The sequence below is a fragment of the Moschus berezovskii genome, chromosome 5, assembly GCF_049115385.1.
Source record: "Moschus berezovskii isolate FMDL1 chromosome 5, NW_MosBer_1.0, whole genome shotgun sequence".
In the NCBI taxonomy this organism is placed as follows: Eukaryota; Metazoa; Chordata; class Mammalia; order Artiodactyla; family Moschidae; genus Moschus; species Moschus berezovskii.
Window position 1 is genome coordinate 44,407,407 of NC_142464.1, and position 26,972 is coordinate 44,434,378.

The window sequence follows — 26,972 nt, forward strand, 5'->3', positions numbered from 1 at the left end:
ACGACTGAAGCGACTTAGCAGCAGCAGCAGCAGCAGCAAGGCTTATTAGAAGGAAGAGGGCACAATATATTCAAATCTTCTCACCTTTTTGGGAATGGAAGAGAATAAATCTTGAGCTTTCCTGTCTGTATTAGTTAGGAATTGTCCTTTGGAAAAAAGGGTATGGGAATTTTTCAAGTTATTTTTTTTTTCAAGGAAGTTTGGTAAAAGAAAGGAAAATATTACAAGAAGAATATGGTCTTCTATTCGTTGCCTGGAAAGTGAGGAACCAAAATGGTCTAAGAAGGCTGGAAAACTTTCTTGCTCTTTCTGTATAGGATCCTGGGACATAAACATGGAGGCTACATTTAGGAGTATGAAGGGTTTCCAAACTAGGAACCTAACAGAAACTCTGAAGCACAAGATGACCTCCTAAAAATGTAGGTTTTATTTTTGTTTTGGATTCTTCACTTTGCTATTCCTCTCTTTTACTTAAAAAATACAGGGGTGGGAGTGATGTTGTCAAGTTCAGAGGTCTAAGAGTCACTGATCCATTGGGTGGATTGCCAACTCTGACAAAGAAGAATTTGTAGACTACATAGGCCTTGGTCTGGGGTGGAGTTTGCTCTGATCCACCTGAAAGTTTTTAAAACCTGAAACTAGTCAGCTTTGACTACAGCATAAAAACACACTGATATTTGTTTTTTAAGCCACAATGTTGAAGTATAACTTTTAGATTATTGTAACCCATAAAAGATAAGCATATATGTATTAGGCTTCTAAGTCTATTGCTGAAAATTATGCAAATAATGGAACAAAAGGACTGTTCTAAATAGATTTTTTGGTTATAACTGTGAATTTGCCATGTGGCTATTACCATGTGGGTATCGGTTTGGTGTAAATTATATTAATGTAATTAAACTTAAATCAATTGTATTTATGTTTGCCTTTCATTTATATGTAGTATATAAATCATCTTTCTAAAATGTGTTGCCAAACTTTCTTTGCCATCATTGATTTGGCAAAATATTCTTAAAATCATTGTGATTTTCCACAAGTATAAATTAAGTACCTTATATATTCGAGTGTAAATGGAATCCTGCTTTCTATCAACCATTTGCTACAGACCCTTGTGTTAAGTACTTCAAAGTTTTATTCATTTTTTTCTAGAGAAAAAAGTTTCGGTGGAATCAGTTTTGAATTTCTATAATCTATGATGGGAACATTTCTCAAGTTCCATTTAAAAAATTATTTACTTTGAAGAATTGTTAGCATGTAATTTAAATAGAAATTATTTTTTCAAAAGTTGAATTTTATTTTTTTAATGAATCTTGGCAGAAAATGAGTAGGCCTATGTTAACTTTTCAGTATCAAACAGGACATTTAGTTTCCTTTCAAAGAATGGACAAGGATTAAATTACATGGTAATATGATAGACAATAAGAAAATGCTTCAAGGTGGGGTGGGGGAAGGGATAGTTACAGTTTAGTATTGAACCCTTAAATACAAACACTTACTTGTATTTTCCTTTAGCACTTCAGTTTTTCATATACCTGCATCTGTGGAAAGTGACATAAAATCTTGGTTGGGTTACATTTTATTGTATTTATTAGATTCACTTCTCTGGATGAGTTCAACAGAAATAAAAAGTCATGTCTTTAGAAGCCAAACTGTGATGGTCTGCCTGTTGCTTTTGGCATCTGGAATGAGACCGCCTGACTCTCTGGCAGCTCCCCTTGGTTGTTAGATTGTTGAAACGGCCTGTTGATGGTCCTTTTGAGTATTCCAGGCTGTGAAATCATCGTGTTGTTCCATCTCCAAGAATGACTCATCCTTCACTGGATTCCTGTACAGAATTTAACACCTTGCTGTGTCCCAAATTAAGTTCTGCCAAAGTGCTCTTGTGTACATTGGTTTTATAATTTACTAAAGTACTAATTGGGTGTATAGCACTTCTGTAGTGTGTTGATGTAATCGCTGCTTTGACCGTTGTTTTGAAAGTATGAATCAGAGTGACTTTAAGGAAACTAAAATCATATCACAGTGTTTAAAACATTTAAATAAAGTACATGCATTAAACACTTTTAAAATCCAACTGTGTTTGTTTGGCATCCATATGCTCCAATATATTATGTGGCCCTGTGAACATTGATATAAAGGAGTCAACAAATGATTGGGAAATTTTTTAGCAGCCAAATTCTGCCTGTTTGCAAAATTAACATGAGAATCTTTGAAAATATTATATATACTTATATATTCAAATCTTTTTGATTTGATTTAAAACAAGATTTGTCTCTTGCATTTCCCTCATCCAAAATAATTGTTGGTACATCAGAAGAAAATGGTTGTGATGATTTCTACAGTATTTTGCCTGTGGTATATTTCACTGCAGCATCTCCATGTATTAAAAATGAGAAACAAATGTTCAGTGGAAATTCCACAAGTAAGCAAGTGTTAATGTCCTCATTGATTGAATAAAATGTCATGGTTGAAGTCTTTTGGCACAAGGATGTCTTCTAGAGTATCTTCTGAAGGTAACTTGGTAACCCCAATGGTAGCAGATCTATTTTGTTTTGTTGAAACTCCTGACCAAGAACTTTTTATACTTTTAGCAATGAGGATAAAATGTTTGTTGAATCATTAATGTTTATTGAATAAGTGAATTCACTTCATTAATTAATGCATTGAGTTACACTGTCATTAATTTTATGTTAGTGGGGAAATGGGCATTAGCTATTTTAAATATTAAGCCATACATAGTATTTAATGGTGAAGGAATAGTGTTGAACTTCTTTCCATGTTTCCTTAGCCTGTGTCAGTTTTGACTTGAAAAGGATGTTAGTATAAGTATTAAGTATGGTACAGAATTTTGTTCTGAAAAAAGCCTAAGGAGCAGTGCTGCATGGATGACTATAACCTTACTTCTTTAAAAGGTTGAGAAAGGGAAATGATTAAGGATCTCTGTGCTATTTTCTTTTGCAGATATTATCTCTCTCTTTTTTTAAATTTTATTTTCATTTTTTGCTGCAATGTGGTACATGCAGGATCTTAGTTCCCTGACCAGAGATCAAACGTGCACCCCTGCAGTTAAAGTGCAGAATCTTAACCTCTCGACTGCCAAGGAAATCCCTCTATTACCTCATTTAATCTTTTTTTTGGGGGGGGGGGTGGAGTGGGGAGAATATTTGTGAATAGTACAGTGTAGGTCTTAAGAATATGGTCCCCAGAGTAAGAAAGACTTGGTTTTGATCATTTAATCTTAAAATCTATTCAAGGAAATCTTTCTAATGATCATTTTTATAGATGAGGAAATGGATGGAGCCTTTAAGTAGCTAATAACAGCAAGATCTAATCCAGACGCTTTTGACTTTAGTGTCTTTCTTCCATATTACCATACCTCCCTAATAACAAAAGCAAAACTAATTCACTGCTATCAAACAAATTGACATTCACCTACAGAAGGCTTTCTGGTGGATGTGAAAAAGTCATCAGGACATGATGCAGAAACTGAAGTGGATGAATGAACATAATAGAGACAGTAACTGAGCATTTGTCACCTAAGACTGGGGTAGAGAACTAAATTATGTCCAAGCCAAAGGAGTACAACTGGAGAGCAAATGAGTGGATGCACAGAATAATGCTTTAAACTGCAGGGTTTAGATGATCGCTTATGGAAGTCCAGTAAGTTGGTTTACCAATGACAAGCATTTTTTGAGAACCTCCTACATGTGTCTGTAAATGACACTAGGGTAGTGTCACTAGCAGGGTTAGTGGTTGATCTCCCTGGAACTTGGTCAGGAGACCAGGAAGTGAGGAAAGTGAGTTATACTGTTGGGGCTTGTGTGAGGAAAGCAGGAGAAACTCCATCTTGAAGCCTGTCATCCATCTTAAAGACAGGATATGAACTGGGCCTGAACTCTGCTCAAAAGTGAGGAAGCAGTTGCTAGTGAAAACCAGGTCTCCTGGAGACTTTCCTCCCTACAGATGGCAAAGGGAGATTGTAGTTGTGGTCAGGCTGCTCTTGTTAGATTAATCATGGAGACATCCCCCCTTGATGTATAATCATTGTTCCCCCCTTTAACCTTGTTTGTTCTCGTAGCACTTACTTTTATTGTAAAACTCAATCATATACAACAAAGAGATTGTTAACATGTAACCAGTCACGTATGTGTGTAAAACTGGGCCTCTCAGAAACATCAGGGTCCTTGTTGGGAACTGATTCCCCTTGGACTTGCTGGCATAATAAACTGTATTCCAGTCTTGAGTGTCCCCCGAGGTGTGTTTTGCAACTCCGGATAACACAACATTTCCAGAAGGATATCAGTGTTCACCTAGACAGGTGAAGCAAAAACGTTTGGAGCCAAGAGAGATCTAACCAGTGAAGTCACTGAACCTTGTTCACAAGTCAAAGGTAGATTCTTTCAAGGACCAGGTGACTTATGCCATAGGAGGCAAGCGACCAAAGGCAGGACTGGTTACATATTTCGTGACAAATGAAAATGCTAGGTTCTTATTCAAGACAGCAAGTGCAAAGCCCTAAAACGAGTATAGTGTTAATAGTGTTAGTCGCTCTATGCAACCCCATTTGCTGTAGCCTTCCAGGTTCCTCTGTTCAGGGGATTCTCCAAGCAAGCATACTGCAGTGGGTTGCCATGCTCTCCACCAGGGAATCTTCCCCACCCAAGGACTGAACCTAGGTCTCTGGCATTGTAGGCAGATTCTTTATTATCTGAGTCACCAGCTGGGTCCTGTGCAGCTGTACAGGTCGTGCCCCCGTATCCGGAGCGGAAATACTCTCGAAGCAAACGCGGCGAGTTAATGCAGAGCACGGGAAAAGGTAAGGGGGCCCATTCACTGCACCCCTAAGGCCTTCCAGCACTGAACAAGCAGGTCTGTGGTGCTTGGCCCCAGGTGGCGACTAGGGCTGCTGCCTCGGATTCCCCAACCAGGTACAGGCGGAGCAGCTCGCATCCGGGCTTCACAGGCTGAGGCGAGAATAGCGGTGCGGGGCGCTCTCCTCACTCTCAGGAAGGGGGCGGAGGCCGCGCCCAGACCCCGTACCCCGCGGCCCGCGCCCCTCCACCCGCCGCCCCGAGCCCCCTGTGTCCCCGGCCCGGCGCCCCCGCTGCACGGGTCCGGCGGCGGCGCCTCGGGAGGGCCGGGCGGAGACCCGGACCTGCGCCAGAAAACGGTCCGAACAGCTAGCTGCCCTTCCGGTCCTCCTTTCCCGCTCTCTTTCTAATCGGGTTCCATCCGTCCTTTCCCCTCTCCTCTCCCCGCCCCGCGGTGGCTGCGCGGGATGGACAGAGAGAGGCGCCTAAATACCAAAGCCGAGGGAACCGCGCGCGGAGGCGCTCGCGGGCCCCGCGTCCTGCGGCCAGATTGGCTCTGCGCGTCCCCGCCGGGCTTGGCGGAACCCGCCTCTACACCCCGGCATCCTCCAGCCACTGCCCGGGGGCCGGCTGTTTGGAAAGAGGATGGGACTGTTGGCGGCGGGGAGGCGCTCATCTGCCCGGAAAAATAGCTGGAGAGGAGAGCGGGATGAGCGCGATCCCCCTGGCAGTGTCCCCGTAACTAGAGAGCTACTGTAGCTCCTCGGTCCTGGAGGTATGTTCTGGGCAGCACAACACAGCAACTGCTGTGTATTAACTCGTCTTTGCAGATAATACTGAAGAGATGGAGGGACTTGTCAGAGGTTTAAAACCTCAGACAGATCCTCATCCCCAGGAACTGCCCTGTTCCTAGCTCTTGCTTAAATGGTGGGCCTGAGTGGCTATGTGTGTCCCAACTGACACATTTTTGCTGTTTGGATGGCAGGATCCTGAAGAGAGTCATTCCTTAGCTAGTCCGCGTCCAAAGTCTATACTAAAGGAAGGATCAGCTCTGTAGCTGTATAATGGGAGGAGCTGGTTTTGAGAGATTGTGTCAGCTGGCATGGCCATTTCTAGATTATACACACACTTTTGACTTTGGAGAGAGGAGATATTTCCCCAGAGAGCGACAGACAAATGGAGGGAACAGCTGCCTCCATCGTGTGTGTGTGTGTGTGTCTGTGTGTGTGTGTGTGTGTGTCTGTGTGTGTGTGTCCTTAGTCGCCTCTGACTCTTTAACACCCCATGGATTGTAGCCTGCCAGGCTTCTCTGTCCATGGAATTTTCCAGGCAAGGATACTGGAATGGGTTGCCATTTCCTTCTCCAGGGGATCTTCCAACCTAGGGATAGAACCCTCGTCTCCTGCGTCTCCTGCATTGGCAGGTGGATTCTTTACCACTGCGCCGCCTGGGAAGCCCGCCTCCACCCTAGCAGAGTCTCAGTTCCAACCCATGGCTAGTTTGATAGGACTTCCGTACAGGCCTAAACTCCTGCAGATAAAATACAAAAAGTTACTGACTGAGGGTGCAGCTAGGGATTCAAGCACAGCCCTATAACTGCAAATTTTTCCACAGCAGAAGTCAGGTAAGGTTAATAAGCACTTATAAATTAAGAATTAGGTGGAAAAAAATTTCAGAAGGAACTGAGAATGCTGCAGTTGTTCATTGAAAGCCAGGAAGAATAGAATAATCGGAAAATATGTCAGGCTCCCTCTGTCCATTCTCCACATGCTGATCACCACACACTCATGTTTGCATTCTTTCAATCTCACCTCCCAGATAATTTAAAACACTTTAACATTGCATTAAAAAAAAAAAAAAAAAGCCCTTCCTTCCTGGTCTATTCCCTGCCTCTACTCCCTTGTCATTTTTTCTAACTTTCCGTCTTAAACTTTATCCCAGCCTGTGTAGGTTTTTCTCTCTCCCTGTGACACAGCCTCACTTCTTTCCCAGGTAAACTTTAAGTTCAGATGTCATTTCCCATGGGATGTTTTATTCTGCCATTCCTTCAGTCTAAATATCCCTTCCATTTATTCCTATGCCATCCAATATTTACTTCTATTCTAACACCTATTACCCTATATCAGAACTCTTTGTTTCCCTCCCTTTCTTCACCATTAGGCTGAATTCTTTGAGGGTAGGGGCTAGGTCTCTTTCCTAAATAATCCTAACAGCACAGTAGGCGTTTGGTAGAGTTTGGAATGCATGAATGACATACTTAAATAGAGAAGTTATTATCTCATTCCTGAACCTTATCTTAGTGCTTGAGTGTACACCCTTCCAAAATGATGAATCATGGAAAGAATAAAAATGCACTGTGTTACTAAGAGAAATGAAGTCTTCAGATTTCTAAAATTACAACCAAAGTGGGCAGGTGGGCCCAGCACCATCTTATTCAGTCAGTTCTAGCAAGCTAGGATGGCACAGCTGAGAAAGTATGACAGTGGTACTTGAAGTAAGAAACAATGATAATGTAAGATTATCCAAGTCTAAGGGTTTTTGTAGGTCCTGCCAAGAACGTCTTTACACTGTGATATTTCCCTGATGCTAAACATAGGAACTAAAGAGCCTCTTGATGAAGGTGAAAGAAGAGCGTGAAAAAGCTGGCTTAAAACTCAACTTTCAGAAAACTAAGATCAAAACCAAACAAACAAACAAAGATCATGGAATCCAGTTCCATCACTTCATGGCAGATCGATGGGGAAAAAGTGGAAACAGTGACAGATTTTATTTTCTTGGGCTCCAAAATCACTGCAGACAATGACAGCAGTCATGAAATTAAAGACACTTGCTCCTTGGAAGAAAAGCTATGGCAAATCTAGACCATATATTCAAAAACAGAGACATCACTTTGATGAGAGTAAGAGGAGAAGGGAGTGGCAGAGGATGAGATGGCTGGATGACATCACCAACTCAATGGACATGAATTTGAGCAAACTCTGGGAGATAATGAAGGACAGGGAAGCCTGAGTGCTGCAGTTAATGGGTCACAGAGTCAGACATAACTTAGCGGCTGAACAACAACAAAACATAATGAGAAGCTTGTCTACTGCCAAAGCCTAAAACCAAGTTCATTGAAGAGAATCCTCACCTCAAGGTTTCAATTTGGAAAGTCAGAGAATAGTAGAATTGGGTTTTCTAATAGTAAACCTCTTATTTTCAAGGTCACACAGTTTATTAGGTGTTAATCTAGAAATTGTTCCAAGCTGTACCTCATGGGGCTTCCCCAGTGGCTCAGCGGGTAAAGAATCCTCCTGCAATGCAGGAGACCCAAGAGAGGGGGGTTTGATCCCTGAGTTGGGAAGATCCCCTGGAGGAGGGCATGGCAACCCACTCCAGTATTCTTGCCTGGAGAATCCCATGAGCAGAGGATCCTGGCGGGCTACAGTCCATATGGTCACAAAAGAGTCAGACACTACTGAAGTGACTGAGCATATACCCCATAGGTCACTGTGCAGTTTTTGAGGACAGGACCTAGGTGGTTTTACTCAGTCATGCACACATACAGCACCTGCAACAATCCCGCCACAGTGGGCACTCAGCTTGCTGAATGAAAGAAGAAATGAATTAATGTGCTCCCACAGGGGTGTAGATGAGAGGGAAAGGCACTGTCACTTCTCCAAAGATGGAAAGCTTTAGAATATGGGGGGAAATAAATATTTACTTTGAAAATAAACTTATCAAAGTAAAGGCAAAAAAACTCTTTTAGATTTCACAAAGATCTATGTTAAGTTGCTGAATCAGTTGTTACTATTTCAGAGGATGATGGAAACTTACCTTCTGAAATGTTGGCTTGTCGGCCTAAGAGGGATCAAAGCAAAATGGTCCTGTCTGGAGTTTCCTGAATCCTGGCCTCCTTACCTGAAAAACGGAGCAAGTTATTTGGCCCAGTTATTAAACCGATGCCTCACTTTTGTCATTTGAAAAATGGGGATGATTATACCACATGGGTTGTTGAGAGACACTAAATAGTTAATACACAACCTATGAAGTAATTTGTATCCCATTTTCTGCCACTATTTCCTATTTCTCTAGGTGCCATTTTGCCTTTCACTGTGGCATAAAACATCTCTGTTTTTTCTCCGTCCACTTCTGTGCTTTTTTCCCTCTCACTACCTTTCTGCTTTTTTCTTTTTCTACTATGTCTCTCCCTAACCAAATTCTTTTTTTTCTTTTGGCCATATGAGGAATGTTAGTTTCCTGACCAGGGATGCATTCCTCTCCCTATGCAGTGGAAGCACGGGGTCTTAACCACCAGATGGCCAGGAGAGTGCCAGTTTCTTAACATTCTCATAGTTTTTCCTCACTCACCTACAAAATGACTGATGGCTATGAACTTCAGTAAACTGATAGAATAAGAAAGTTAATAATGACTATTAAAATGCTATTTTCTTTTCCCCAAACTAATTTCTCATCTCTGCCGTGTTTACACATCCTTTTTTTTTGTATTTGAAAATCAGTAAATACGTTCATGCTAATTTAGCTCTGATTTTCTTCACTGAATATGACTTTATACTAAAAGGGTCAGGATATGTCCTTCCCCAATATGCCCCTTTGGCATGTGGATTAATTTGAGCTGAATGCAATTAAGAATCAACAGATGCAGAAAGAAGCCTTCTCAGCATTTCCCTTATCTGATTAAAAAGTAGAAACTTCTGAGAAATGAGGCTGTCATAAATTCCCTCTTTAGGATGGGCTTATTCCTAGGAGAGAGATAAAAGTAAATATACCGTAAATCTCTCTGCGAGTTTCATGGCCATGAAGACAGAAAAGACCACTTGAATTTTCACAAACAAATATTGTATCATACTTTATCTCCAGTTTATTCTCCTAAAAATCCATTTGTCTTTCCTACAGAAACTTACTTGTTCTTTCCATAGAATATTTTTCTGCATTTCCCTCCTTCCCCTACTAAGTTAGGTACCTAAGCTTCTATCTTTAACCAGTTAGCTACTAGCTATTTCCATATGAATAAGCCCCTTTTTTCTCCTTTTGTCTTTTGTCAGCTTAATTCAGAGGTCCCCAGGGACTAAACCTAAGAGGGCAGAGCAAACCTTTTTCCTCCCATATTCCATGATCAGTTTAGACCGTACGCTTAGTATTAATTTTTATGACTATGGTTCATATACCACAGTTTGTCACATTCCTGTCTCATGGGGCACATTGATCGATTCTGATTTTTTACTCTTTGAATATAGCCTTCCTTTATGACACTTTCCCTTGCCTTCTCTACTTCACAGATATATACAAACATACACATGTGTAATTATGTAAATATATAAAATTTGCTGCATTTGTTGTCTAAATCTTCAGTTTTTGAGTCATCAGGCAGTGCTTCTCTCTTTATAGAGGTGATCAAGGCACCAGTCATAACTATTGTACCTAGATTTCTTAAACTCTAAATATTTATTAACAACCATACAAACATGGGAGGCAATAAAGAGAGGTGGGGTTGGTTGGTACAGTAAAAATTATTGCTTTGATTTGAGTTTCCCTCTTCTCACTGACTCGATGGACATGAGTTTGAGTGAACTCCGGGAGTTGGTGATGGACAGGGAGGCCTGGCGTGCTGTGATTCATGGGGTCGCAAAGAGTCGGACACAACTGAGCGACTGAACTGAACTGAACTTCTCTCCTAGAGCTTCAGTTCAGTACATAAATAACATATATGAAGAGTTTACAAGAAAAATCTGTCAGGATTACTGCTTTTCTGCTGTGGTGTTTGGCTTTTAAAATTTAAAATTTTAAAAGCACCATGGAAGCAGATTTGGTGTTTCAAAGTTCTGCCACAAGAGTGATTTTAAGTAATGTTCATAGCTTCTGTTTATATTATCATATGGTTTATAATTATGATTATAAGTCTTGGTTAAATGATTACCATGTGAATAGCACCATACTATGGGACTGCAAAAGCCTAAGATGTGGCCTTTAACTCTGGAGGAGCTTATAATTGGCAAAGTGAGAAACACAAACTGTGAGTTCTGAGGTACTTGAACATAGTCATTGAGAGTCTTGATAATAAAAGTATGCAGCATAGGATTTTTGACTCTTTATAAACAATACTGTCTTGAGTTTGCTTCTAAACCTTAAAGAAAATTTGGAGCAACTTTTCCATACCCTGGAACAAAGGAATGAATCATCATAAATTTGCATGGATGCATTCTGGAGAATTCTGAAGACTCCATCATAAACCAACACAGGTTGGAAAATGAAACAAGTTTGGCATATCAAAGGTCCTTCCACCATTTTCAAATAACTGACCTAAGCACTGCTGTCTGTTACAGCCTCTCAGAGCACTGAGGAATGGTTAAAGTCAAGGGAAAAACAGGACTGGCAAAATATTTGCCTGGGGACCATCTTCCCAACCTCTCCACCTTGATAATTTGGATTAGCTTCCTCCCTACTCCATGCCATGGATTCTGATTTAAAAAAAAGTCTTCTCTAGCTGAAGGACTTCATTGTTCTTTGAATTAGAGGATGAAGCTGGCTGTTTGAAACCTTTTTCAATTTCCCTATTCCAAAGTGTTCAATATCTACTCAAACAAAATTGGGAATTAAACTCTATGTACATTTAAGGGATATACATATTTTTGAAAGATAAAGGAGGCCTCCAAGAATTAGGATTTTTGCTACAACTCTTCACTTGGACACAATGCTTCCTTTACAAGAAATAAGGGATTGTCACTGGCTCTTTTCCTTTGTAAAGAAACAGCTGGGGATTTCACAGAAGTTCCTAGGAATGACTAGCTTATTCCCAGTTGCTTGGAAAATAGGTGATCCAGGACAAGATAATATGCATTGTTAGATAGTGTACTCAAGTCAATAGAAGGGATTCCATTCAAAAAGCTCCCTTCCCATATATTTTATCTTATTTAATAACTTTAAACCAAAGGTGTTCAAATCTTATTTCACAGAACCCAGTGAGTCCTTAAACATTTGTTCTGACTTTTTGTTTGTGGATTGGTGGATATCTTTGATTTTAAAAATACACAAATATATTTTTGTGACAATTTGTGAATTGATAAATATATTTTATCACGTTCCTACTGGTATACTAGGTACAATCCTAGGAACTAAGGCTCTATCAATGAACAAAGCAAATAAAAATTCATACCCTCATACAGCTTATATTCTAATGGAATCAGAAATACAGATATAATAAGTAAGGAAATTACATAATATGTTAGAAGGTAATAAGTGCTATTAACAAAAATAAGATATGGCAGATCAAGAATGCTAGTAGGAGGAATTGCAGTTTTTAGTTGGTCAGGGTAGTCCTCATGAGAAGTTACCATTTGAAGAAAAACCTGAAGGAAGTGAAAGAATGAGCTAAATAGATGAATAGAGGAAGGACTGCCCAGAGCAGCTAGTGCACTGGCCAGGAAGTGGGTCAGTGTGTGTATATTTGAGCTATAACAGGGAGATATGTCTTGCTATATTACAATTAGTCAAGGGGAACGTGAGGTCAGAGTAGGGGTGGAAGATACATATTGTAAAGGTGTTTGGCTTTTACTCTTAAGAGAAATAGGAAAATAGATGAATACATGGTGGGGAGTATTTAAACAATAGAGCTATGTATTTTCAAAACAGTATCTCCACTTCCTAATCCTATACTTCCCAGACATTGCTGCCATTTGGGGTCATATCTTTCTAAAGGTTTTTCTCCATGACTACATGCATGCTGCTGTTGCTGCTGCTAAGTCGCTTCAGTCGTGTCCGACTCTGTGCGACCCCATAGAGGGCAGCCCACCAGGCTCCCCCATCCCTGGGATTCTTCAGGCAAGAACACTGGAGTGGGCTGCCATTTCCTTCTCCATAGATGGGTACAAATAGAAATACACAATTTTGTTTCGTGAGGATACGTATGTGTGTGTGTCTGTCTACATGTGTGCATTTTAACATTAAAAAGAAAAGGTCACTCAGTTGTATCTGACTCTTTGTGACCCCATGGACTATACAGTCCATGGAATTCTCCAGGCCAGAATACTGGAGTACCCACTTCATTCCCTTCTCCAGGGGATCTTCCCAACCCAGGGACTGAACCCAGGTCTCCCGCATTGCAGGCGGGTTCTTTACTAGCTGAGCCACCACGGAAGCCCAGTGAACATATATTCACTGGGGAGGTAGGAGACAGTGGACCTCTGGGCGGGACACAGTTTCCCAGGTGGTACAGTGGTAAAGGACCCACCTGCAATGCAGGAGACGCAGGACATGTGGATTCAATCCCTGGATCAGAAGATCCCCTGGAGAAGGAAATGGCAACCCATTCCAGTATTCTTGGCTAGGGAAGCCCATGGAAAGAGGAGCCTGGCAGGCTGTAGTCCATGAGGTGACAAAGAGTTAGCCACAACCGAGTGAGCACACACACAGGGCCAGACATCAGGTGTTTGTCAAGCAGAGTAAAATTCAGGCTTTGTTCTCACCCAGACACTCCAAGGACAAAGCTAGTGGCAAAAGCTGAGCTCTGCTAAAGTAAAGAGATAAGGTGCCCACTCCTGAGGTCAAGGAAGACTTCCCTGTCTACACATGCACAGGAAGGCTTCTTGGGGGTCTAAAAAGGGAGGGGTCCCCACCCCATAATAAGTGTGGACATGCATCCATAGGCCTCCGCAGTGGGATCTAGCTTAGAAAAATATTGTGCTTCACAAGGACCCTCTTGGAGAGGGTCCTAGGACCAATCAGATGTGAAGAGAGAAGCAAGATGATTGGTCAAATATATACAAAGACCCGGAAGGACTGCCCTGTATAAGGGATTTAAATCACCTTCTTACTGTGCACCTCCTCGCTCAGGATGCCTGCACTCCTCTCCGGGTGCGTATCTCTGCCTAGTTTCTGATTTACTGCACTTCTTGTGAGAGAGGATGCCCATACCCTTTCTCTCTGGATGTGCATTTCTGCCCTGCTTTTGACATAAATTAACAAACAGTTTTTCAGTGTGCTCTCTCATACATTGTGTTGTATCTCTAATAATAAACTTTGTAGGTGTTTTTACAGCTTTTGCCTTCTTGAAACATTTCTTGCTTTCAAATCAGGGAAAACCAAAGGGCCGTTTTGCTTCTAGCCTCTAGCCCCTGGCAGTCTAGTGGCTAGGATTCCTAGTTTTCATCCAGGTTTAGTTCGGTTCAGTTGCTCAGTAGTGTCTGACTCTTTGAGATCCCATGAATCACAGCACGCCAGGCCTCCCTGTCCATCACCAAATCCCAGAGTTCACTCAAACTCATGTCCATCGAGTCGGTGATGCCATCCAGCCATCTCATCCTCTGTCGTCCCCGTCTCCTCCCACCCCCAATCCCTCCCAGCATCAGACTCTTTTCCAGTGAGTCAACTCGTCGCATGAGGTGACCAAAGTATTGGAGCTTCAGCTTCAGCATCAGTCCTTCCAATGAACACCCAGGATTGATCTCCCTTAGAATGGACTGGTTGGATCTCCTTGCAGTCCAAGGGGACTCTGAAGAGTCTTCTCCAGCACCACAGTTCAAAAGCATCAATTCTTCGGTGATCAGCTTTCTTCACAGTCCAACTCTCACATCCATACATGACCACGGGAAAAACCATAGCCTTGACTAGATGGACCTTTGTTGGCAAAGTAATGTCTCTGCTTTTTAATATGCTATCTAGGTTGGTCATAACTTTCCTTCCAAGGAGTAAGTGTCTTTTAATTTCCTGGCTGCAATCAGCATCTGCAGTGATTTTGGAGCCCAAAAAAAATAAAGTCTGACACTGTTTCCACTCTTTCTCCATCTATTTCCCATGAAGTGATGGGAGAAGATGCCATGATCTTCATTTTCTGAATGTTGAGCTTCAAGCCAAACTTTTCACTCTCCTCTTTCACTTTCATCAAGAGGCTTCTTAGTTCCTCTTCACTTTCTGCCATAAGGGTGGTGTCATCTCATATCTGAGATTATTGATATTTCTCCCGGCAATCTTGATTCCAGCTTGTGCTTCTTCCAGCCCAGCGTTCCTCATGATGTACTCTGCATATAAGTTAAATAAGCAGGGTGACAATATACAACCTTGATGTACTCCTTTTCCTATTTGGAACCAGTCTGTTGTTCCATGTCCAGTTCTGACTGTTGCTTCCTTACCTGCATACAGGTTTCTCAAGAGACAGGTCAGGTGGTCTGGTATTCCCATCTCTTTCAGAATGTTCCACAGTTTATTGTGATCCACACAGTCAAAGGCCTTGGCATAGTCAATGAAGCAGAAATAGATGTTTTTCTGGAACTCTCTTGCTTTCTCCATGATCTAGTGGATGTTGGCAATTTGATCTCTGGTGCCTCTGCCTTTTCTAAAACCTGCTTGAACATCTGGAAATTCACAGTTCACATATTGCTGAAGCCTGGCTTGGAGAATTTTGAGCATGACTTTACTAGCGTGTGAGATGAGTGCAATTGTGCGGTAGTTTGAGCATTCTTTGGCATTGCCTTTCTTTGGGATTGGAATGAAGACTGACCTTTTCCAGTCCTGTGGCCACTGCTGAGTTTTCCAAATTTGCTGGCATATTGAGTGTAGCACTTTCACAGCGTCATCTTTCAGGATTTGAAATAGCTCAACTGGAATTCCATCACCTCCACTAGCTTTGTTCATAGTGATGTTCTCTAAGGCCCACTTGACTTCACATTCCAAGATGTCTGGCTCCAGGTGAGTGATCATGCCATCATGATTATCTTGGTCGTGAAGATCTTTTTTGTACAGTTCTTCTGTGTATTCTTGCCACCTCTTCTTAATATCTTCTGCTTCTGTTAGGTCCATACCATTTCTGTCCTTTATCGAGCCTATCTTTGCATGAAATGTTCCCTTGATATCTCTAATTTTCTTGAAGAGATCTCTTGTCTTTCCTATTCTGTTGTTTTCCTCTATTTCTTTGCCTTGATCGCTGAGGAAGGCTTTCTTATCTCTCCTTGCTATTCTTTGGAACTCTGCATTCAGATGCTTATGTCTTTCCTTTTCTCCTTTGCTTTTCGCTTCTCTTCTTTTCACAGCTATTTGTAAGGCTTTCTCAGACAGCCATTTTGCTTTTTTGCATTTCTTTTCCATGGGGATGGTCTTGGTCCCTGTCTCCTGTACAGTGTCACGAACCTCCGTCCAGAGTTCATCAGGCACTCTATCAGATCTAGTTCCTTAAATCTATTTCTTACTTCCACTGTATAATCATAAGCGATTTGATTTAGGTCATATCTGAATGGTCTAGTGGTTTTCCCTACTTTCTTCAATTTAATTCTGAATTTGGCAATAAGGAGTTCATGATCTGAGCCACAGTCAGCTCCTGGTCTTGTTTTTGCTATCTGTATAGAGCTTCTCCATCTTTGGATGCAACGAATATAATCAGTCTGATTTCAGTGTTGACTATCTGGTGATGTCCATGTGTAGAGTCTTCTCTTGTGTTGTTGGAAGAGGGTGTTTGCTATGACCAGTGCGTTCTCTTGGCAAAACTCTATTAGCCTTTGCCCTGCTTCATTCCATGTTCCAAGGCCAAATTTGCCTGTTACTCCAGGTGTTTCTTGACTTCCTACTTTTGCATTCCAGTTCCCTATAATGAAAAGGACATCTTTTTTGGGTGTTAGTTCTAAAAGGTCTTGTGGGTCTTCATAGAACTGTTCAACTTCGGCTTCTTCAGCATTACTGGTTGGGGCATAACTTGGATTACTGTAATATTGAATGGTTTGCCTTGGAAATGAACAGAGATCATTCTATATAATTTGAGACTGCATCCAAGTACTGCATTTCAGACTCTTTTGTTGACCATGATAGCTACTCCATTTCTTCTAAGGGATTCCTGCCCACAGTAGTAGATATAATGGTCATCTGAGTTAAATTCACCCATTCCAGTCCATTTCAGTTCGCTGATTCCCAGAAGGTCGACGTTCACTCTTGTCAGCTCCTGTTTGACCACTTCCAATTTGCCCTGATTCATGGACCTAACATTCCAGGTTCCTATGCAATATTGCTCTTTACAGCATCGGACCTTACTTCTATCACCAGTCACATCTACAACTGGGTATTTGTTTTGCTTTGGCTCCATCCCTTCATTCTTTCTGGAGTTATTTCTCCACTGATCTCCAGTAGCATACTGGGCACTTACCGACCTGGGGAATTCCTCATTCAGTATCCTATCATTTTGCCTTTTGATACTGTTCATGGGGTTCTCAGGTTAAATTCTTGGGCAGGGAACTAAGATTTCTCTTCAGGACCACTCACTGCTCTTCCTCCAAGATCAATATAACTTGTATTAATTAGTTGTGTTAACTTGTGTATAACTTGTGCTACCAAGTTATTAGTTAATAATTTGTTTTTTATAATTGATGTGTCTTGGAGACCTTTCTTTGCCATGATAGTACACATATTTCTATTTCTATTTCATTCCTTTTTAACTATTACATAATAGTCTATGATACACATATGCTACTTTTTGTCTCAGTTCACTTCAGTTCAGTCACTCAGTCGTGTCCGACTCTTTGCGACCCCATGAATCACAGCACGCCAGGCCTCCCTGTCCATCACCAACTCCCGGAGTTAATTGGTAAATGTGTGTGTGCGCGTGCGGGCACGCGGGTGCACGGTCACACACATGCGCGCCCAGTCGCTTGGTCATGTCTGACTCTTTGTGACCCCATGGTCTGCAGCCCACCAGTTTCCTCTGGCCATGGCATTTTCCCAGCAAAAAATCTGAAATATTTAAGTTCTAATTTCCCTCGTTCCCTCTTTCCTTTCCATGTTGAATTACTATTGTCTTAATATTACATTTAATAACATAAAATTACATGTTGCATGAAACATGGGAGGAAACTTAAAAATTAAATTTCTGTTACCTTCTCTCAGAAAAGCAGTGTTTCCTAAATTAGAATCATTTAGACTTACCTTCATGGAAACAAAGGCTTCCTTTACTTCTTAAGCGAGGACTTATGTAATGTTTATTGTTCTGGAATAAGTAGCAGTTACAAGAGTTTGAGCCCAATCATTCTGAGCTTTTCCTCCCTGGTGGCTCAGGTGGTGAAGAATCCACCTACAATGTGGGAGACCCAGGTTCGATCCCTGGGTCGGGAAGATCCCCTGGAGAAGAGAATGGCAAACCCACTCCAGTATCCTTGCCTAGGAAATCCCATGGACAGAGGAGCCTGGCAGGCTACACAGTCTGTGGGGTCACAAAGACTCAGACACAACTGAACGACTAACACTTTGACACTTTGACTTGCTGTGAGTTCACTCAGTCACCTTAACTGAGTTGACCATGGGTCTTCATCAGTAGGGAGTGAGGATCCATCATCCACGATCTGTATCTTCTTTGCTGGGCACTCTTTTTGCCAACTACTTATGTGCGGCCTGCACCAGTATGATATTTAGCCAACTCTGTTGTTAGCTCATGTTGTATGAGTCTCGACTATCCCACCTTGATGTCAGCACCTGAAGGACAGGACCGTATCTTACATTCATTCCCATGATGTTGAACTGATCTCTAGAATCATGGTTGTTTAGTTTTAACATATGTTTTAATTATCCTTAAAATCATATTTACCAAGTAAGTTTTAATTGATTCAGAACAAATCTTGGGATAAAATTTCTTCCATCTCTATGGATGTGTTGGCATTTCTTTTAAGTTTATCTTGTTGCTCTGGTCTGTTTTTTACCCCCTGACTTTGCTTATATACAGACAATTCCTCTTGTTAGCATAATACACACATGCAGGATACAGGTACCTCTGCTTTGTCCATGCTTAGGAAAAGTGTGAAAGTGTTAGGTGCTCAGTCATGTCCGATTCTTTGCGAAACCATGGGCCGTAGCCCACCAGGCTCCTGTGTCCAGGGAATTCTCCAGGGAATGGGTTGCCATTCCTTTCTCCAGGAGATCTTCCTGACCCAGGGATTGAACCCAGGTCTTTTGCATTGCAGGAAGATTCTTTACCATCTGAGCCACCAGGGAAGCCCATGCTTACATCACAGCAAAAGGGTCAACTGTGCAATGACTAGAAAATTACCACATCGAATCACAGTAATATCATATAAATAATTTTGCACATTTATGTTTATGATCAGTTCAGTTCAGTTCAGTCGCTCAGTCGTGTCCAACTCTCTGCGACCCCATGAATAACAGCACTCCAGGCCTCCCTGTCCGTCACCAACTCCCGGAGTTCACTCCAACTCATGTCCATCGAGTTGGCAATGCCATCCAGCCATCTCATTCTCTGTCGTCCCCTTCTCCTCCTGCCCCCAACCTTTCCCAGCATCAGAGTCTTTTCCAGTGAGTCAACTCGTCGCATGAGGTGGCCAAAGTATTGCAGTTTCAGCTTTAGCATCAGTCCTTCCAATGAACACCCAGAACTGATCTCCTTTAGGATTGACTGGTTGGATCTCCTTGCAGTACAAGGGACTCTCAAGAGTCTTCTCCAGCACCACAGTTCAAAAGCATCAATTCTTCGGTGCTCAGCTTTCTTCACAGTCCAACTCTCACATCCATACATGACCATGGGAAAAACCATAACCTTGACTAGACAGACCTTGGTTGGCAAAGTAATGTCTCTGCTTTTTAATATACTATCAAGGTTGGTCATAACTTTCCTTCCAAGGAGTAAGAGTCTTTTAATTTCATGGCTGCAATCAGCATCCGCAGTGATTTTGGAGCCCAAAAAAATAAAGTCTGACACTGTCTCTATTGTTTTTCCATCTATTTCCCATGAAGTGATGGGACCAGATGCCATGATCTTTGTTTTCTGAATGTTGAGCTTCAAGCCAACCTTTTCACTCTCCTCTTTCACTTTCATCAAGAGGCTTTTGAGTTCCTCTTCACTTTTTGCATAAGGGTGGTGTCATCTGTATATCTGAGGTTATTGATATTTCTCCCAGCAATGATAAAGAATACCAAAAAGTCCTCTCTGGTATGCAGTGGGTGTAAGTAAATGCTAGTTCCTCTCCTCTCCCTTCAATAGGAAAGAATTAAGCTTATTTAAAAGGGAGAACACAGATAAAAGTTCAAATATATCCATATATGACAGAAATTTTATTCCAAGGTTTGTTCTAAACCTTTTTCCTAGCTGGAATAAAGAGTAATCTCACACATATTTCACATGTGTGAAGATTTGTTGTATTGTATGACTAAACTGCAAATAATTTAAAAGCGCTATCCGTGTTATTCTTGGTGTTATGTATTTTCTACTGCTGCTGCTGCTAAGTCACTTCAGTCATGTCCGACTCTGTGTGACCCCATAGACGGAAGCCCACCAGGCTCCCCCATCCCTGGGATTCTCCAGGCAAGAACACTGGAGTGGGTTGCCATTTCCTTCTCCAATGTGTGAAAGTGAAGTCGCTCAGTCGTATCCGACCCTTAGCGACCCCACGGACTGCAGCCTACCAGGCTCTTCCATCCATGGGATTTTCTAGGCAAGAGTACTGGAGTGGCTTGCCGTTGCCTTCTCCGATTTTCTACTGAGGGGAGCTTAAAGTGCAACTACTACCATGAGGGAAGAGGGATCTGCTCATTAAAAAGTGATCCTCATGTTAAAGAAAAACCCTGGAGGAGTTATTTCTTGATGATTAGAGTTTCTATTTGGGGTGATAACGAAGTTTCAGAAATGGATAGTGGTGATAGTTACATAACACTGACAATGTAATTAATGCCACTATATCAAATACTTAAAAATGGCTAAAATGGCAAATTTTACGTTATATGTATTTAGCCACAGCGTGCTGTGATTCATGGGGTCGCAAAGAATCGGACACGACTGAGCAACTGAACTGAATTGAACTGAACTGAAAAATGATAAAAAGAAATAGAATTTCTTAACAACATCCAGATTTCTTAAACTTTAATTTCATTTCAATAAATATTTATTGACTGCCTGACTTGTGCTTAGGTATGCACCATAGAGAGGAAAATTAGCACTTGATTCCAAAGACGACTTCTGGCAAGGCTGATTTAGTAATCAGCATTTCAGGTATCTCTTAATATTGTTATGTCAACTCTAAGGAATGCATTATTGTTACCGCCAGTTTATATTGAGAAGGCTTGGATAAAAAAAAAAAAACAACAAACAAAAACTTGTCATGGCTGGTAAAGAATGGAGCCAGAAGCTCTTAGTATATGTCATATTTTGTCACTTGACATGCTTCATGTTTTCAGAATACGAAATGCCTATTTAATACAGCCTTAACTTCCTATTATACTTCTGGGTTAGGAAAGAGAACATGAGAAGGATGGCATGTTCCAAATAAAACTCCTCTCTTCAAATCCCTAGTGGGCTTTTGCAGTGAAACCTAACACTGTCTGTGCTTGGTTTCTTTCACTTCCTTTCCGAATTAGTGTTACTCTTTTGCTAGAAGACAGAGCTTGTAAAAGGAGACCCCATTATGTCAGACCTAGCAGAAGACAGGAAGTTTACACAGAGGAAAACTATTTGCTCAAATTGCTTTAGTTAGTCCTTATTAAAGTTGCTGTTAGTGTCGGAGATACTGTCGTTGGGATTCTATTGCACAAAAAGAAGGATATCTCTGACACGTGAATTTTTCCTTTTCCCATCTCCTTGCCAGGGACACCAGAAAAGGATCCCAGGCTGGTTAGAAGCATTAGGTTGTCAGTTTGAATCCCAGTGATTGAGAAGGAACTGTGGTTAATAACCAGCTAAGTAGAGAAAAAAGGAATTCAAGGATATATGATAACTGGACATTTTCCCAAGACTAGCTTATTTGGAAAGCCTCAGTTTTTCTGGTAGTTGCAGGGGGCTGATAAGGTTCCCCTCTGATACTTTCTCTTGCTCCTTGAGAGCTGGCAGGAAGGGAAGCTCCTGGACTTTTAATAGATATGGCTCTTGCTTGAAGTTTCTATGAGAAAGCTGACAAGAGTTGAAATCTTCTCTGTATCCCCACTGCCTCTTTAAAGAGGTTTGGGCTGTTTTCCTTTCAACATCACAGATCATAACTGAGGTGAGTTGTCTGTTTTTTGTTTTTCAAATGTTCGTACTGAGTGGAGAGTCTTGCTTCTTTTGTGGTATGTACTTTAACTAGTGTGTCATTTTAAAATGGTATTTCTCAAACTTGAATGTGTGTATGAACCTGGAGATCTTGTTTAAAAGCAGCAGAATTCAGTGGATCTAGGGTGGCTTGAGATTCTACATTTCTGAGAAGTGCCCAGATGACCTCAGTGCTGCTGGCCCATGAAACAGAGTAATAACGGCTTAAAACCTTCTAGGTTTATTGCTTTGCGGGGCAAGGGGTTGGGAGGTGTTGGGAGAATAAAGGTGTTTGGCTGAGCACATGATTTGTGTAGAAAGCCTGGAAGGAAAATCAGACACTGTCAATGCCCAGATTGACTTGCTTTGATGGACTAGCTCAGAGTTGTGGGGGTCGTGTTAAATAGTTCCTAGATGTGGTGAGCCATGTCACCCCAAGTGAGAGAGGATGTTGGTCTGCTCCTTAGATTGCGTGGACCACTTTGAGCAGAGCCAGAAATATTTTTGCAGTTTGGGGAATAGTGTTCATATAATGCCTTAACTGGGATAACTAGTGGTCACTTGAATATTTCAGCTTCGATTGAAAATTATGCATCTAGAAAAATAACTGATGTCTTCCTCCTCCCATTTAGAGGTTAAGGTTGTGAGGCATATGAATCTGTGATATGATTTAAAGTCAATTTGAATAAGGAATATAACTGATATTTTTTATCATCTTCTGAGAGTGTTCCTTTTTAAATTGAATAGCTCAGCTCCCTGCCCTAAATGGTACATATTTATCTGAAAGTTGCTTTTAATCCAAAAGTGCCAAGCCAAGAGGGAAAAAAAATAAATAACAGGAAGTGTGCCTTGCTGAGGGTAGAAAACAGTAATGGGAGAAAAACAGGGAAAGAAAGGAAAGTGATGGCCATGGAAGTCAAGTTTGCAAGATGAATAAAAGAAACCCCGGCCTGAAAATAGGATTCTTTTTCCCACATGCATGGGAGTTTTTCTAGCGTGGTAGCTTGTGTCTTCCTCAGCTAGAGAAATGTGCTTAAGATAGAATTGGCAAATTAAAATTTGTGTTGTTTTAAAGTACATGCTGAAACTATTTGTCATCGAGTCAAGGGTAGTCAGTGGAATCAAAGGTCAGTGGCATGAACAGACCTGGTGAGGCCCAGTAAGAATCCATTTAAACCATCTCAGACAGAAGGGAATTGGCTTCTGTTTGAAATAAGCTTCAGATAACTTTCCTTTCCATTATGGAGTATAACAGAGGAGTTACATAAAAGTTTAACAACCTATATGGCTACTGTTCTGACCAATCTGAAACAGTAAACAGCCATATAATGGCAAACCACTGGTAGGCAGTAAGAAGTACATGGGGTTGAACATCAGCCTAAGCTAGGTTTTCATGAACTTTTATTGGGGGGAGAAATTGTAAAGCTACAAATGAGTTCAGAGACATATAACTTATAACTTATATTCAGAGTTCAGAGACATATTCCTCCCAGCATCTGTCAGCACTTTAGCCCCGTTCTCTCTGGTGAGGCCACTTCCCTGTCTTTCCAAACCCAGAGCAACCTTTCATTCTGACTGTGTATCTCCTGCAACCTTCACTAAAGAAAGTAGTGTTCTCTTAAGTCATTGTAGGTGACTCAAAAGTCCTATCCATTCCCTAAGTAGAGGGAAAATGCCTATACTCTTTTGTAAAGAGATACTGCAGAAAATGAAATGATCACCACGCTATCCTTCCGTACAAAGCATCGTCACATACTTTACCTTGCTTGATTTTTCACAACTATCATGGGGATATGTCATGTCAAGGGGATTTTTGTTTTTACCTGTCATGGAGGAAAATGAAGCTCTTGTTAAGCAATTGTGAGAAGGCACACAGCCGGTTAGTGGGTGTATTGAAATTAAACTCGCTTGTTTGCTGTAAGTTCAGGTTTATCCTGTACTTTTCTTCATCTTCCCAAACATCCTCTCAGGACCTATGACAGCCCTTATTGTTCTCTACTAGAATTCAGTGGCTTTCCCTGTCAAAATTTGAAAACTTTGTGCATTAAAAAGAATCCTATTTCTACTTGTTTTGTCAAAAATTTTAGTGTGTTTGTCACAACTTTTATATCCACTAAAACCTTTAGTCCCCAGGGGTAAAAATTTTAGAGGAGGGCCTCTAAACTTTATTTTGACTGAAAATTACCTGGGGAGTTTGCTAAAACTCAGATTTCTGGGTCCTAACTTGAGAGATCTGATTCAGAAAGTCTAGGACCAGGCCTAAGAATTCACATGCCTAATAGCTGCCAGGTGATTTTAATGCTACCATCCAGAGACCATGCTTTTAGACTACAGGCATAGCTTCAGTCAGTATCTTGAAATAACATATTTATGGTTTAGATTCCACATATGTGATATCATATGGTGTTTGTCTTTCTCTTTTTGACTTATTTCACTTAGTATAATAGTCTCTGGGTTCATCTATGTAGCTGCAAATGACATTATTTCATTCTTTTTTATGGTTGAGTAGTAGTCCATGGTATATATGTACCACATCTTCTTTATGTCTTCATCTGGACATTTAGGTTGTTTCCATGTCTTGGCTATTATGAATAGTGCTGCTAGGGGTGCATGTTTCTTTTTGGATTATAGTTTTGTCTGGATATATGCCTACCAGTGTCCGACTCTTTGTGACCCCATGAACTGTAGCCTGCCAGGATCCTCTGTCTGTGGGATTTCCCAGACAAGAATACTGGAGTGGGTTACCATTTCCTTCTCCAGCAGGTCTTCCTGACCCGGGGATCAAACCCTCACCTCTTAGGTCTCTTGCACTGGCAGGCAGGTTCTTTCCCACTAGCGCCACCTGGGAAGTCCCAGTGGTGGGGCTGTCAAAAAAAACAAAAAAAATCAGATGATCAAGAGGATATACTAGCAAATGTCAGGAAGCCTCCTGCTCCAGGTATCCCATCAATGGGTCCATATACAAAGTAGCCATGGCAGCATAGAAGAAAGTGGGAGCTAATAATAAAGTTTTCACTGCCCTAAGTGGCTGCTGTTGTTGTTCAGTTGCTAAGTTGTGTCTGACTCTTGGTGACCCCATGGACTGTAGCCCACCAGGCTCCTCTGTCCATGGGATTTTCCAGGCAAGAATACTGGAGTGGGATGCCATTCCCTTCTCCAGGGATCTTCCCAACCTATGGCTCAAACCCAGTTCTTCCACGTTGCAGGCAGATTCTTTCCTGGCTGAGCCACCGGGAAACGCATAACATGGGGTACATGCCTTAAGCCAGCAGCCGGTAGAGTACAGAGCCAGAATGTGTGGCTGTGGGGTCCGCCGAGAGGAATAATGCCTCCATCCACACCGGCTGCCTCGGTGCTTCTCTCACAGGCTAGACATACTCCTGCCTCTGTTTCCTTTGCCTAAATGCTTTCCTCTGCTGTATTTAAAACTGCAGAACTTTCCTGTGCCTTCTAATCTACCGCTTCCTTTACCATGTGCCTCTCCAGGACTTCTCATCTCTAACACACTATACTATGTAGACTGAGTTACTGTTTATTATGTCTTCTTCCAAGGCCAGGGTTCTGTTTTATTCACTGTCCTATCCTCAGTATCTAAGATTGTGCCTGAAAAGTGTCATTGTTGGTGTTAGTCGCTAAGCCGTATCCGACTCTTTTGCGACTCCATGGACTATAGCCTGCCAGGCTCCTCTGTCCATGGGATTTTGCAGGCAAGAATACTGGAGTGGATTACTAAATCCTTCTCCAGGGGATCTTTCTGACCAGGGATCGAACCCATGTCTCCTCCATTGGCAGGAAAATTCTTACCATTGAGCCAACTGGGAAGCCTGTGCCTAAAACATAGTCGGTGCTCAATGCATATTTCTAGACCAACTACATAAATACCATTAATGTTCTTGGAGAAGAGTAAACAGATGTCTCTAGTGTCTCTCGAGAAGTTCAAGGTAGGCAGAGATCAGCATGCTGGAAAAATCACCTATGCGTATACTGAATTCACTGAAAGGTAAGACAGAAGTAGTGTTAGAGACAGCAATAGTGTCTCAGTTACTAATAAATGGGAAAAGAGGTCACAGAGTCCAAAGATAGCAGCAGCCATGGAAAGTAGCCAGTGATAAAGTCTGGTGACGTGAAACACAAAGCCAAGATTTGGGAGAAGTGAGTAGATGATCCACTCTTGAATGTTCACATTTTGCAGTGGTTTCTTCTCTCAAAATAAGCAAGATCAGAATGTGAAATTCTCCATCATAACCTCAAGGAAAGCACTTTTGCTTCTGTAATGACTTTTTTTCTTTTTGATCCTTCAAGCACCCCAACTTTTATTTTTTTTAATTTTTTTAAAATTTTAAATTTATTTATTTTAATTGGAGGCTAGTTACTTTACAATATTGTATTGGTTTTGCCGTACATTGACATGAATCTGCCACGGGTGTACATGTGTTCCCCATCCTGAACCCCTCTCCCACCTCCCTCCCCATACCATCCCTTTGGGACTTTTTATGCTTTAATCACAAGAGGGCACCAGAGTCTAGCAAAAGGTCACTTTTTTTTCTTCATCTAAAGCTGCGTGCATGCTCTGTTGCTCAGTCGTGTCAGATACTTTTGCATCCAACCCTGCCAGGCTCCTGTCCATGGGGATTCTTCAGGCAAGAATACTGGAGTGGGCTGCCATTTCCTACTCCAGGGGATCTTCCTGATCCACGGATAGAACCTGCATCTCCTGTGTCTCCTGCATTGGCAAGTGGATTCTTTACCACTGAGCCAGCTGGGAATACCCTATCTAAAGCTTTTTGTTGTTCCGTTGCTAAATCTGACTCTTTGCAACCCCATGGACTGCAGTAGGGCAGGCTCCTCCAACCTTCACTATCTTCTGGAGTTTGCTCGAATTCATGTCCATTGAGTTGGTGATGCTAACTATCTCAACCTCTGTCACCTCCTTCTGCTTTTGCCTTCAGCCTTTCCCAGCATCAGGGTCTTTTTTAATGAAGTCGGCTCTTCGCTTAGGTGGCTTTTAATGGAGCTTTAGTTTCAGCATCAGTCCCTCCAAGGAATATTCATTGAAGAAGGGGTGCAATTAATAATTACTTGGAGCCATATGTGTAAACAGGCACTTTTCCTATGCAAACTGGGACATAAGCCCTGCACAATATGAGCATGACCAATTTAATTATGAGGTAGCGCTACACTGAAGG

At 41.6% G+C, this 26,972-nt stretch overlaps 1 protein-coding gene across 2 annotated transcripts in view; it reads left to right on the forward strand.

Annotated features, from left to right (window-relative positions):
• Window positions 1-4,788: 4,788 nt before the first annotated feature.
• Window positions 4,789-26,972, forward strand: part of ABCG2 (ATP binding cassette subfamily G member 2 (JR blood group)) — a 148,313-nt gene continuing 126,129 nt past the window's right edge. Inside the window, exon 1 of one of the 2 annotated variants that reach the window (XM_055434257.2) lies at window positions 4,789-4,816. The gene's annotated coding sequence lies outside the window, so the exon portion shown is untranslated. Of the gene's footprint in view, window positions 4,817-21,183; window positions 21,761-26,972 lie in introns of those variants that run through there. The other variant, XM_055434256.2, reaches the window with a different exon arrangement.